The sequence below is a fragment of the Lissotriton helveticus genome, chromosome 8 (assembly GCF_964261635.1).
Source record: "Lissotriton helveticus chromosome 8, aLisHel1.1, whole genome shotgun sequence".
In the NCBI taxonomy this organism is placed as follows: Eukaryota; Metazoa; Chordata; class Amphibia; order Caudata; family Salamandridae; genus Lissotriton; species Lissotriton helveticus.
Genome location: NC_136069.1, coordinates 1,540,716,800 through 1,540,730,536, shown reverse-complemented (window position 1 = coordinate 1,540,730,536; position 13,737 = coordinate 1,540,716,800). Strand labels below are relative to the sequence as shown.

The window sequence follows — 13,737 nt, the reverse complement described above, 5'->3', positions numbered from 1 at the left end:
GGTTCTGTATCCTACTCACAAAATTATCTTGCCTGCGACCTCTCTCTTTATACACAAACAACTATTGCTCAGGAAGTAGGAAGGCAGAAGGTGGGGCAGTTTATGCAAATTTATGCTGTCAATGTGCCTTGCAGATTCATGCAGAATTTCTAGATCCTTGCTGGAAACAAGAGAGCAGGCCTTGTTTCAGATCAACTGTCCCTAGCAAGGAACGTCTGAGCACATCCATTCTTTTGCTCTCTAGCCCCTGGCTTGGGACTCACCCTCACTGGCTGAGGAGTGAAGTTCTGCATACCAACGTTGCATAGAAGGTATGTTTGTGATTGGTTTGAGATGGGTGGGAGGTCAAGAGCAGGGAAACGCAAGTCACCTTCACTTCTAGTCTCCTCTTCTATGCCTACCTGCCGTTCACTCACTCTGTCTTTGTTTCATTCTCTCCTTTCTCAACACCCCATCTCACTCACTGGCTCTATCATTTGTGCTCTTTCCCCTTGCTCTTCATTTCATAGTGGAAACATCTCTTGAATGGATCATTAGAAAATGAGGTTACATAAAATTAAAAATCTACTTATTGGAAACCAAAAATATCACAAGACTGAATGTAAGCCATTTCTTCAATAAAAGGGATTTTTTAGGCACCCCCCAAAAAACACATAAAACACCACTAGTGCTAGAAGAATATTATACGAGCTTGAAGACAGAATTGGGCAAATTCATTTGCAGTTGACACTGAAGTTTGGTACTTATTCAGATATTATATGCACTGCCAATTTTTAGCTGAGAATCTGAAGGAACGCAGAGACAAAATGGACATAAAGTTTTGTCAGAAGTGGGATTCGAACCCACGCCTCCAGGAGAGACTGCGGCCTTAACGCAGCGCCTTAGACCACTCGGCCATCCTGACCACATGTTGCTTGTCCATCTACATAGTGAGAAAGATAGTGTGAACAAAAAAAACACACATCTTAGGCCATAAGTGGCTATAGCAAGAAAAAAACTCACTGCACTTTTCCAAAAAGACAACCATATAAGCCCATGTGAGGGAAATGATCTGATTTTCTCCCTCAAGAAAAAAGAAGATTAAACACAGGGTTGTCAGAAGTGGGTTTTGAACCCACGCCTCCAGAAGAGACTGCGACCTGAACGCAGCGCCTTAGACCACTCGGCCATCCTGACTTGCAATTGCAGCACCTTCCACAAGCCAGACAGCCATGCAAGTGGGGTACGGAAAAGGCATGCCCTCAATTTATTTATCCCATTATAAGCATTTCCAACAGATCTTTGAACAATCCATACAGAGCAGTACCTATGAAGAACTCTTTAGACCTTTAATGAGTACAAAGAGAAAGTGCTATTCACCAGCCACTTGAACGGCCCAAAGCTGCTTTGAAATTGAGTCAACAGCCACATCTTGGCTGACTAAAGCAAATTCAACAAGGGAGCTCAATGTCACAACATAGGGTGGAATACACAAATCTAAGCAGCCCCTGATCACAGCCCTGAGGACATTGCTGTAAGTGTGCTGGAGTACAGCTGTCTACCAGGTGCTTGGCATTCTTCCAAATTTGCATGGCCTGTCTGGCCAGGGAATACAAGAGCATGACTCTTCTAGATGAGCTCTTACATGGGTCCTAAGCTCATTTGGTAAGGATTGCACTTTATCAGCAAGACTTTGTAAAACAGAAATATATGAGAAACCCAAGCTCTCTTGACTAGACGAGGACGGAATAACGTCCCAGGTGAAGACGAAGAGATGCAACTTCCATCAGATGTTATCCTGATGAAGAAGATTATATCTCCAAAAGTCATTTCAGAAGTGGGATTCGAACCCACGCCTCCAGAGGAGACTGCAGCCTATACACAGCGCCTTAGACCACTCGGCCATCCTGACAGTGAAGAGTCCTAAGAAATGTATAAAAGTCACTCAGAAATTTCTGCGTCCATGCAAGCTTGAAATAATTTCAACCTTCAAACACAAGGTGCAACTTTTTGCACAGGACAATAAACACAGAAGATCACATATGAAAGCATTTCATTTCACAGGTGTACTGTTTTTATGCTTTTAGAATAACTTATACCTCTCACCAGCTAGTTAGGGTTCTGTATCCTACTCACAAAATTATCTTGCCTGCGACCTCTCTCTTTATACACAAACAACTATTGCTCAGGAAGTAGGAAGGCAGAAGGTGGGGCAGTTTATGCAAATTTATGCTGTCAATGTGCCTTGCAGATTCATGCAGAATTTCTAGATCCTTGCTGGAAACAAGAGAGCAGGCCTTGTTTCAGATCAACTGTCCCTAGCAAGGAACGTCTGAGCACATCCATTCTTTTGCTCTCTAGCCCCTGGCTTGGGACTCACCCTCACTGGCTGAGGAGTGAAGTTCTGCATACCAACGTTGCATAGAAGGTATGTTTGTGATTGGTTTGAGATGGGTGGGAGGTCAAGAGCAGGGAAAAGCAAGTCACCTTCACTTCTAGTCTCCTCTTCTATGCCTACCTGCCGTTCACTCACTCTGTCTTTGTTTCATTCTCTCCTTTCTCAACACCCCATCTCACTCACTGGCTCTATCATTTGTGCTCTTTCCCCTTGCTCTTCATTTCATAGTGGAAACATCTCTTGAATGGATCATTAGAAAATGAGGTTACATAAAATTAAAAATCTACTTATTGGAAACCAAAAATATCACAAGACTGAATGTAAGCCATTTCTTCAATAAAAGGGATTTTTTAGGCACCCCCCAAAAAACACATAAAACACCACTAGTGCTAGAAGAATATTATACGAGCTTGAAGACAGAATTGGGCAAATTCATTTGCAGTTGACACTGAAGTTTGGTACTTATTCAGATATTATATGCACTGCCAATTTTTAGCTGAGAATCTGAAGGAACGCAGAGACAAAATGGACATAAAGTTTTGTCAGAAGTGGGATTCGAACCCACGCCTCCAGGAGAGACTGCGGCCTTAACGCAGCGCCTTAGACCACTCGGCCATCCTGACCACATGTTGCTTGTCCATCTACATAGTGAGAAAGATAGTGTGAACAAAAAAAACACACATCTTAGGCCATAAGTGGCTATAGCAAGAAAAAAACTCACTGCACTTTTCCAAAAAGACAACCATATAAGCCCATGTGAGGGAAATGATCTGATTTTCTCCCTCAAGAAAAAAGAAGATTAAACACAGGTTTGTCAGAAGTGGGATTTGAACCCACGCCTCCAGAAGAGACTGCGACCTGAACGCAGTGCCTTAGACCACTCGGCCATCCTGACTTGCATTTGCAGCACCTTCCACAAGCCAGACAGCCATGCAAGTGGGGTACCGAAAGGCATGCCCTCAATTTATTTATCCCATTATAAGCATTTCCAACAGATCTTTGAACAATCCATACAGAGCAGTACCTATGAAGAACTCTTTAGACCTTTAAAGCGTACAAAGAGAAAGTGCTATTCACCAGCCACTTGAACGGCCCAAAGCTACTTTGAAATTGAGTCAACAGCCACATCTTGGCTGACTAAAGCAAATTCAACAAGGGAGCTCAATGTCACAACATAGGGTGGAATACGCAAATCTAAGCAGCCCCTGATCACAGCCGACATTGCTGTAAGTGTGCTGGAGTACAGCTGTCTACCAGGTGCTTGGCATTCTTCCAAATTTGCATGGCCTGTCTGGCCAGGGAATACAAGAGCATGACTCTTCTAGATGAGCTCTTACATGGGTCCTAAGCTCATTTGGTAAGGATTGCACTTTATCAGCAAGACTTTGTACAACAGAAATATATGAGAAACCCAAGCTCTCTTGACTAGACGAGGACGGAATAACGTCCCAGGTGAAGACGAACAGATGCAACTTCCATCAGATGTTATCCTGATGAAGAAGATTATATCTCCAAAAGTCATTTCAGAAGTGGGATTCGATCCCACGCCTCCAGAGGAGACTGCAGCCTAAACACAGCGCCTTAGACCACTCGGCCATCCTGACAGTGAAGAGTCCTAAGAAATGTATAAAAGTCACTCAGAAATTTCTGCGTCCATGCAAGCTTGAAATAATTTCAACCTTCAAACACAAGGTGCAACTTTTTGCACAGGACAATAAACACAGAAGATCACATATGAAAGCATTTCATTTCACAGGTGTACTGTTTTTATGCTTTTAGAATAACTTATACCTCTCACCAGCTATTTAGGGTTCTGTATCCTACTCACAAAATTACCTTGCCTGCGACCTTTCTCTCTATACACAAACAACTACTGCTCAGGAAGTAGGAAGGCAGAAGGTGGGGCAGTTTATGCAGATTTATGCTGGCAATGTGCCTTGCACATTCATGCAGAATTTCTAGATCCTTGCTTGAAACAAGAGAGCAGGCCTTGTTTCAGATCAACTGTCCCTAGCAAGGAACGTCTGAGCACATCCATTCTTTTGCTCTCTAGCCCCTGGCTTGGGACTCACCCTCACTGCCTGAGGAGTGAAGTTCTGCATACCAACGTTGCATAGAAGGTATGTTTGTGATTGGTTTGAGATGGGTGGGAGGTCAAGAGCAGGGAAAAGCAAGTCACTTTCACTTCTAGTCTCCTCTTCTATGCCTACCTGCCGTTCACTCACTCTGTCTTTGTTTCATTCTCTCCTTCCTCAACACCCCATCTCACTCACTCGCTCTATCATTTGTGCTCTTTCCCCTTGCTCTTCATTTCATAGTGGAAACATCTCTTGAATGGATCATTAGAAAATGAGGTTACATAAAATTAAAAATCTACTTATTGGAAACCAAAAATATCACAAGACTGAATGTAAGCCATTTCTTCAATAAAAGGGATTTTTTAGGCACCCCCCAAAAAACACATAAAACACCACTAGTGCTAGAAGAATATTATACGAGCTTGAAGACAGAATTGGGCAAATTCATTTGCAGTTGAAACTGAAGTTTGGTACTTATTCAGATATTATATGCACTGCCAATTTTTAGCTGAGATTCTGAAGGAACGCAGAGACAAAATGGACATAAAGTTTTGTCAGAAGTTGGATTCGAACCCACGCCTCCAGGAGAGACTGCGGCCTTAACGCAGCGCCTTAGACCACTCGGCCATCCTGACCACATGTTGCTTGTCCATCTACATAGTGAGAAAGATAGTGTGAACAAAAAAAACACACATCTTAGGCCATAAGTGGCTATAGCAAGAAAAAAACTCACTGCACTTTTCCAAAAAGACAACCATATAAGCCCATGTGAGGGAAATGATCTGATTTTCTCCCTCAAGAAAATAGAAGATTAAACACAGGTTTGTCAGAAGTGGGATTTGAACCCACGCCTCCAGAAGAGACTGCATCCTGAACGCAGCGCCTTAGACCACTCAGCCATCCTGACTTGCTTTTGCAGCACCTTCCACAAGCCAGACAGCCATGCAAGTTTGGTACCGAAAAGGCATGCCCTCAATTTATTTATCCCATTATAATTATTTCCAACAGATCTTTGAACAATCCATACAGAGCAGTACCTATGAAGAACTCTTTAGACCTTTAAAGCGTACAAAGAGAAAGTGCTATTCACCAGCCACTTGAACGGCCCAAAGCTGCTTTGAAATTGAGTCAACAGCCACATCTTGGCTGACTAAAGCAAATTCAACAAGGGATCTCAATGTCACAACATAGGGTGGAATTCGCAAATCTAAGTAGCCCCTGATCACTGCCCTGAGGAAATTGCTGTTAGTGTGCTGGAGTCCAGTTGTCTACCATGTGCTTGGCATTCTTCCAAATGTGTATGGCCTGTCTGGCCAGGGAATACAAGAGAATGACTCTTCTAGATGAGCTCTTACATGGGTCATAAGCTCATTTGGTAAGGATTGCACTTTATCAGCAAGACTTTGTAAAACAGAAATATATGAGAAACCCAAGCTCTCTTGACTAGACGAGGACGGAATAACGTCCCAGGTGAAGACGAAGAGATGCAACTTCCATCAGATGTTATCCTGATGAAGAAGATTATATCTCCAAAAGTCATTTCAGAAGTGGGATTCGAACCCACGCCTCCAGAGGAGACTGCAGCCTATACACAGCGCCTTAGACCACTCGGCCATCCTGACAGTGAAGAGTCCTAAGAAATGTATAAAAGTCACTCAGAAATTTCTGCGTCCATGCAAGCTTGAAATAATTTCAACCTTCAAACACAAGGTGCAACTTTTTGCACAGGACAATAAACACAGAAGATCACATATGAAAGCATTTCATTTCACAGGTGTACTGTTTTTATGCTTTTAGAATAACTTATACCTCTCACCAGCTAGTTAGGGTTCTGTATCCTACTCACAAAATTATCTTGCCTGCGACCTCTCTCTTTATACACAAACAACTATTGCTCAGGAAGTAGGAAGGCAGAAGGTGGGGCAGTTTATGCAAATTTATGCTGTCAATGTGCCTTGCAGATTCATGCAGAATTTCTAGATCCTTGCTGGAAACAAGAGAGCAGGCCTTGTTTCAGATCAACTGTCCCTAGCAAGGAACGTCTGAGCACATCCATTCTTTTGCTCTCTAGCCCCTGGCTTGGGACTCACCCTCACTGGCTGAGGAGTGAAGTTCTGCATACCAACGTTGCATAGAAGGTATGTTTGTGATTGGTTTGAGATGGGTGGGAGGTCAAGAGCAGGGAAAAGCAAGTCACCTTCACTTCTAGTCTCCTCTTCTATGCCTACCTGCCGTTCACTCACTCTGTCTTTGTTTCATTCTCTCCTTTCTCAACACCCCATCTCACTCACTGGCTCTATCATTTGTGCTCTTTCCCCTTGCTCTTCATTTCATAGTGGAAACATCTCTTGAATGGATCATTAGAAAATGAGGTTACATAAAATTAAAAATCTACTTATTGGAAACCAAAAATATCACAAGACTGAATGTAAGCCATTTCTTCAATAAAAGGGATTTTTTAGGCACCCCCCAAAAAACACATAAAACACCACTAGTGCTAGAAGAATATTATACGAGCTTGAAGACAGAATTGGGCAAATTCATTTGCAGTTGACACTGAAGTTTGGTACTTATTCAGATATTATATGCACTGCCAATTTTTAGCTGAGAATCTGAAGGAACGCAGAGACAAAATGGACATAAAGTTTTGTCAGAAGTGGGATTCGAACCCACGCCTCCAGGAGAGACTGCGGCCTTAACGCAGCGCCTTAGACCACTCGGCCATCCTGACCACATGTTGCTTGTCCATCTACATAGTGAGAAAGATAGTGTGAACAAAAAAAACACACATCTTAGGCCATAAGTGGCTATAGCAAGAAAAAAACTCACTGCACTTTTCCAAAAAGACAACCATATAAGCCCATGTGAGGGAAATGATCTGATTTTCTCCCTCAAGAAAAAAGAAGATTAAACACAGGTTTGTCAGAAGTGGGATTTGAACCCACGCCTCCAGAAGAGACTGCGACCTGAACGCAGCGCCTTAGTCCACTCGGCCATCCTGACTTGCATTTGCAGCACCTTCCACAAGCCAGACAGCCATGCAAGTGGGGTACCGAAAGGCATGCCCTCAATTTATTTATCCCATTATAAGCATTTCCAACAGATCTTTGAACAATCCATACAGAGCAGTACCTATGAAGAACTCTTTAGACCTTTAAAGCGTACAAAGAGAAAGTGCTATTCACCAGCCACTTGAACGGCCCAAAGCTACTTTGAAATTGAGTCAACAGCCACATCTTGGCTGACTAAAGCAAATTCAACAAGGGAGCTCAATGTCACAACATAGGGTGGAATACGCAAATCTAAGCAGCCCCTGATCACAGCCGACATTGCTGTAAGTGTGCTGGAGTACAGCTGTCTACCAGGTGCTTGGCATTCTTCCAAATTTGCATGGCCTGTCTGGCCAGGGAATACAAGAGCATGACTCTTCTAGATGAGCTCTTACATGGGTCCTAAGCTCATTTGGTAAGGATTGCACTTTATCAGCAAGACTTTGTACAACAGAAATATATGAGAAACCCAAGCTCTCTTGACTAGACGAGGACGGAATAACGTCCCAGGTGAAGACGAACAGATGCAACTTCCATCAGATGTTATCCTGATGAAGAAGATTATATCTCCAAAAGTCATTTCAGAAGTGGGATTCGATCCCACGCCTCCAGAGGAGACTGCAGCCTAAACACAGCGCCTTAGATCACTCGGCCATCCTGACAGTGAAGAGTCCTAAGAAATGTATAAAAGTCACTCAGAAATTTCTGCGTCCATGCAAGCTTGAAATAATTTCAACCTTCAAACACAAGGTGCAACTTTTTGCACAGGACAATAAACACAGAAGATCACATATGAAAGCATTTCATTTCACAGGTGTACTGTTTTTATGCTTTTAGAATAACTTATACCTCTCACCAGCTATTTAGGGTTCTGTATCCTACTCACAAAATTACCTTGCCTGCGACCTTTCTCTCTATACACAAACAACTACTGCTCAGGAAGTAGGAAGGCAGAAGGTGGGGCAGTTTATGCAGATTTATGCTGGCAATGTGCCTTGCACATTCATGCAGAATTTCTAGATCCTTGCTTGAAACAAGAGAGCAGGCCTTGTTTCAGATCAACTGTCCCTAGCAAGGAACGTCTGAGCACATCCATTCTTTTGCTCTCTAGCCCCTGGCTTGGGACTCACCCTCACTGCCTGAGGAGTGAAGTTCTGCATACCAACGTTGCATAGAAGGTATGTTTGTGATTGGTTTGAGATGGGTGGGAGGTCAAGAGCAGGGAAAAGCAAGTCACTTTCACTTCTAGTCTCCTCTTCTATGCCTACCTGCCGTTCACTCACTCTGTCTTTGTTTCATTCTCTCCTTCCTCAACACCCCATCTCACTTACTCGCTCTATCATTTGTGCTCTTTCCCCTTGCTCTTCATTTCATAGTGGAAACATCTCTTGAATGGATCATTAGAAAATGAGGTTACATAAAATTAAAAATCTACTTATTGGAAACCAAAAATATCACAAGACTGAATGTAAGCCATTTCTTCAATAAAAGGGATTTTTTAGGCACCCCCCAAAAAACACATAAAACACCACTAGTGCTAGAAGAATATTATACGAGCTTGAAGACAGAATTGGGCAAATTCATTTGCAGTTGAAACTGAAGTTTGGTACTTATTCAGATATTATATGCACTGCCAATTTTTAGCTGAGATTCTGAAGGAACGCAGAGACAAAATGGACATAAAGTTTTGTCAGAAGTGGGATTCGAACCCACGCCTCCAGGAGAGACTGCGGCCTTAACGCAGCGCCTTAGACCACTCGGCCATCCTGACCACATGTTGCTTGTCCATCTACATAGTGAGAAAGATAGTGTGAACAAAAAAAACACACATCTTAGGCCATAAGTGGCTATAGCAAGAAAAAAACTCACTGCACTTTTCCAAAAAGACAACCATATAAGCCCATGTGAGGGAAATGATCTGATTTTCTCCCTCAAGAAAATAGAAGATTAAACACAGGTTTGTCAGAAGTGGGATTTGAACCCACGCCTCCAGAAGAGACTGCATCCTGAACGCAGCGCCTTAGACCACTCAGCCATCCTGACTTGCTTTTGCAGCACCTTCCACAAGCCAGACAGCCATGCAAGTTTGGTACCGAAAAGGCATGCCCTCAATTTATTTATCCCATTATAAGCATTTCCAACAGATCTTTGAACAATCCATACAGAGCAGTACCTATGAAGAACTCTTTAGACCTTTAAAGCGTACAAAGAGAAAGTGCTATTCACCAGCCACTTGAACGGCCCAAAGCTGCTTTGAAATTGAGTCAACAGCCACATCTTGGCTGACTAAAGCAAATTCAACAAGGGATCTCAATGTCACAACATAGGGTGGAATTCGCAAATCTAAGTAGCCCCTGATCACTGCCCTGAGGAAATTGCTGTAAGTGTGCTGGAGTCCAGTTGTCTACCATGTGCTTGGCATTCTTCCAAATGTGTATGGCCTGTCTGGCCAGGGAATACAAGAGAATGACTCTTCTAGATGAGCTCTTACATGGGTCATAAGCTCATTTGGTAAGGATTGCACTTTATCAGCAAGACTTTGTACAACAGAAATATATGAGAAACCCAAGCTCTCTTGACTAGACGAGGACAGAATAAAGTCCCAGGTGAAGACGAACAGAAGCAACTTCCATCAGATGTTATCCTGATGAAGAAGATTATATCTCCAAAAGTCATTTCAGAAGTGGGATTCGAACCCACACCCCCAGAGGAGACTGCAGCCTAAACACAGCGCCTTAGACCACTCAGCCATCCTGACAGTGAAGAGTCTTAAGAAATGTATAAAAGTCACTCAGAAATTTCTGCGTCCATGCAAGCTTGAAATAATTTCAACCTTCAAACACAAGGTGCAACTTTTTGCACAGGACAATAAACACAGAAGATCACATATGAAAGCATTTCATTTCACAGGTGTACTGTTTTTATGCTTTTAGAATAACTTATACCTCTCACCAGCTATTTAGGGTTCTGTATCCTACTCACAAAATTACCTTGCCTGCGACCTTTCTCTCTATACACAAACAACTACTGCTCAGGAAGTAGGAAGGCAGAAGGTGGGGCAGTTTATGCAAATTTATGCTGTCAATGTGCCTTGCACATTCATGCAGAATTTCTAGATCCTTGCTGGAAACAAGAGAGCAGGCCTTGTTTCAGATCAACTGTCCCTAGCAAGGAACTTCTGAGCACATCCATTCTTTTGCTCTCTAGCCCCTGGCTTGGGACTCACCCTCACTGGCTGAGGAGTGAAGTTCTGCATACCAACGTTGCATAGAGGGTATGTTTGTGATTGGTTTGAGATGGGTGGGAGGTCAAGAGCAGGGAAAAGCAAGTCACTTTCACTTCTAGTCTCCTCTTCTATGCCTACCTGCCGTTCACTCACTCTGTCTTTGTTTCATTCTCTCCTTCCTCAACACCCCATCTCACTCACTCGCTCTATCATTTGTGCTCTTTCCCCTTGCTCTTCATTTCATAGTGGAAACATCTCTAGAATGGATCATTAGAAAATGAGGTTACATAAAATTAAAAATCTACTTATTGGAAACCAAAAATATCACAAGACTGAATGTAAGCCATTTCTTCAATAAAAGGGATTTTTTAGGCACCCCCCAAAAAACACATAAAACACCACTAGTGCTAGAAGAATATTATAAGAGCTTGAAGACAGAATTGTGCAAATTCATTTGCAGTTGAAACTGAAGTTTGGTACTTATTCAGATATTTTATGCACTGCCAATTTTTAGCTTAGATTCTGAAGGAACGCAGAGACAAAATGGACTTAAAGTTTTGTCAGAAGTGGGATTCGAACCCACGCCTCGAGGAGAGACTGCGGCCTTAACTCAGCGCCTTAGACCACTCGGCCATCCTGACCACATGTTGCTTGTCCATCTACATAGTGAGAAAGATAGTGTGAACAAAAAAAACACACATCTTAGGCCATAAGTGGCTATAGCAAGAAAAAAACTCACTGCACTTTTCCAAAAAGACAACCATATAAGCCCATGTGAGGGAAATGATCTGATTTTCTCCCTCAAGAAAAAAGAAGATTAAACACAGGTTTGTCAGAAGTGGGATTTGAACCCACGCCTCCAGAAGAGACTGCGACCTGAACGCAGCGCCTTAGACAACTTACACAAGCCAGACAGCCATGCAAGTGGGGTACCGAAAAGGCATGCCCTCAATTTATTTATCCCATTATAAGCATTTCCAACAGATCTTTGAACAATCCATACAGAGCAGTACCTATGAAGAACTCTTTAGACCTTTAAAGCGTACAAAGAGAAAGTGCTATTCACCAGCCACTTGAACGGCCCAAAGCTACTTTGAAATTGAGTCAACAGCCACATCTTGGCTGACTAGAGCAAATTCAACAAGGGAGCTCAATGTCACAACATAGGGTGGAATACGCAAATCTAAGCAGCCCCTGATCACAGCCCTAAGGACATTGCTGTAAGTGTGCTGGAGTACAGCTGTCTACCAGGTGCTTGGCATTCTTCCAAATTTGCATGGCCTGTCTGGCCAGGGAATACAAGAGCATGACTCTTCTAGATGAGCTCTTACATGGGTCCTAAGCTCATTTGGTAAGGATTGCACTTTATGAGCAAGACTTTGTACAACAGAAATATATGAGAAACCCAAGCTCTCTTGACTAGACGAGGACGGAATAACGTCCCAGGTGAAGACGAACAGATGCAACTTCCATCAGATGTTATCCTGATGAAGAAGATTATATCTCCAAAAGTCATTTCAGAAGTGGGATTCGAACCCACACCTCCAGAGGAGACTGCACCCTAAACACAGCGCCTTAGTCCACTCGGCCATCCTGACAGTGAAGAGGCCTAAGAAATGTATAAAAGTCACTCAGAAATGTCTGCGTCCATGCAAGCTTGAAATAATTTCAACCTTCAAACACAAGGTGCAACTTTTTGCACAGGACAATAAACACAGAAGATCACATATGAAAGCATTTCATTTCACAGGTGTACTGTTTTTATGCTTTTAGAATAACTTATACCTCTCACCAGCTATTTAGGGTTCTGTTTCCTACTCACAAAATTATCTTGCCTGCGACCTCTCTCTTTATACACAAACAACTACTGCTCAGGAAGTAGGAAGGCAGAAGGTGGGGCAGTTTATGCAAATTTATGCTGTCAATGTGCCTTGCAGATTCATGCAGAATTTCTAGATCCTTGCTGGAAACAAGAGAGCAGGCCTTGTTTCAGATCAACTGTCCCTAGCAAGGAACGTCTGAGCACATCCATTCTTTTTGCTCTCTAGCCCCTGGCTTGGGACTCACCCTCACTGGCTGAGGAGTGAAGTTCTGCATACCAACGTTGCATAGAAGGTATGTTTGTGATTGGTTTGAGATGGGTGGGAGGTCAAGAGCAGCACTCGCTCTATCATTTGTGCTCTTTCCCCTTGCTCTTCATTTCATAGTGGAAACATCTCTTGAATGGATCATTAGAAAATGAGATTACATAAAATTAAAAATCTACTTATTGGAAACCAAAAATATCACAAGACTGAATGTAAGCCATTTCTTCAATAAAAGGGATTTTTTAGGCACCCCCCAAAAAACACATAAAACACCACTAGTGCTAGAAGAATATTATAAGAGCTTGAAGACAGAATTGGGCAAATTCATTTGCAGTTGAAACTGAAGTTTGGTACTTATTCAGATATTTTATGCACTGCCAATTTTTAGCTTAGATTCTGAAGGAACGCAGAGACAAAATGGACTTAAAGTTTTGTCAGAAGTGGGATTCGAACCCACGCCTCAAGGAGAGACTGCGGCCTTAACGCAGCGCCTTAGACCACTTGGCCATCCTGACCACATATTGCTTGTCCATCTACATAGTGAGAAAGATAGTGCGAACAAAAAAAACACACATCTTAGGCCATAAGTGGCTATAGCAAGAAAAAAACTCACTGCACTTTTCCAAAAAGACAACCATATAAGCCCATGTGAGGGAAATGATCTGATTTTCTTCCTCAAGAAAAAAGAAGATTAAACACAGGTTTGTCAGAAGTGGGATTTGAACCCACGCCTCCAGAAGAGACTGCGACCTGAACGCAGCGCCTTAGACCACTCGGCCATCCTGACTTGCATTTGCAGCACCTTCCACAAGCCAGACAGCCATGCAAGTGGGGTACCGAAAAGGCATGCCCTCAATTTATTTATCCCATTATAAGCATTTCCAACAGATCTTTGAACAATCCATACAGAGCAGTACCT

General features: G+C 42.7%; 13 non-coding genes across 13 annotated transcripts; all 13 read right to left on the bottom strand.

The window, feature by feature from the left end:
• Positions 1-821: 821 nt before the first annotated feature.
• On the bottom strand, positions 822-904 carry TRNAL-AAG (transfer RNA leucine (anticodon AAG)). Its single transcript has one exon. It is a non-coding gene; the product is annotated as a tRNA-Leu (tRNA).
• A 189-nt stretch (positions 905-1,093) lies between these two features.
• On the bottom strand, positions 1,094-1,176 carry TRNAL-CAG (transfer RNA leucine (anticodon CAG)). Its single transcript has one exon. It is a non-coding gene; the product is annotated as a tRNA-Leu (tRNA).
• A 1,741-nt stretch (positions 1,177-2,917) lies between these two features.
• On the bottom strand, positions 2,918-3,000 carry TRNAL-AAG (transfer RNA leucine (anticodon AAG)). The gene has a single exon. It is a non-coding gene; the product is annotated as a tRNA-Leu (tRNA).
• A 189-nt stretch (positions 3,001-3,189) lies between these two features.
• TRNAL-CAG (transfer RNA leucine (anticodon CAG)) lies at positions 3,190-3,272 on the bottom strand. The gene has a single exon. It is a non-coding gene; the product is annotated as a tRNA-Leu (tRNA).
• Positions 3,273-5,007: 1,735 nt separating this feature from the next.
• On the bottom strand, positions 5,008-5,090 carry TRNAL-AAG (transfer RNA leucine (anticodon AAG)). Its single transcript has one exon. It is a non-coding gene; the product is annotated as a tRNA-Leu (tRNA).
• Positions 5,091-5,279: 189 nt separating this feature from the next.
• Positions 5,280-5,362, bottom strand: TRNAL-CAG (transfer RNA leucine (anticodon CAG)). Its single transcript has one exon. It is a non-coding gene; the product is annotated as a tRNA-Leu (tRNA).
• A 1,741-nt stretch (positions 5,363-7,103) lies between these two features.
• On the bottom strand, positions 7,104-7,186 carry TRNAL-AAG (transfer RNA leucine (anticodon AAG)). Its single transcript has one exon. It is a non-coding gene; the product is annotated as a tRNA-Leu (tRNA).
• A 189-nt stretch (positions 7,187-7,375) lies between these two features.
• Positions 7,376-7,458, bottom strand: TRNAL-CAG (transfer RNA leucine (anticodon CAG)). The gene has a single exon. It is a non-coding gene; the product is annotated as a tRNA-Leu (tRNA).
• A 1,735-nt stretch (positions 7,459-9,193) lies between these two features.
• On the bottom strand, positions 9,194-9,276 carry TRNAL-AAG (transfer RNA leucine (anticodon AAG)). Its single transcript has one exon. It is a non-coding gene; the product is annotated as a tRNA-Leu (tRNA).
• Positions 9,277-9,465: 189 nt separating this feature from the next.
• TRNAL-CAG (transfer RNA leucine (anticodon CAG)) lies at positions 9,466-9,548 on the bottom strand. The gene has a single exon. It is a non-coding gene; the product is annotated as a tRNA-Leu (tRNA).
• A 1,741-nt stretch (positions 9,549-11,289) lies between these two features.
• Positions 11,290-11,372, bottom strand: TRNAL-AAG (transfer RNA leucine (anticodon AAG)). Its single transcript has one exon. It is a non-coding gene; the product is annotated as a tRNA-Leu (tRNA).
• Positions 11,373-13,250: 1,878 nt separating this feature from the next.
• Positions 13,251-13,333, bottom strand: TRNAL-AAG (transfer RNA leucine (anticodon AAG)). The gene has a single exon. It is a non-coding gene; the product is annotated as a tRNA-Leu (tRNA).
• Positions 13,334-13,522: 189 nt separating this feature from the next.
• On the bottom strand, positions 13,523-13,605 carry TRNAL-CAG (transfer RNA leucine (anticodon CAG)). The gene has a single exon. It is a non-coding gene; the product is annotated as a tRNA-Leu (tRNA).
• Positions 13,606-13,737: the final 132 nt, after the last annotated feature.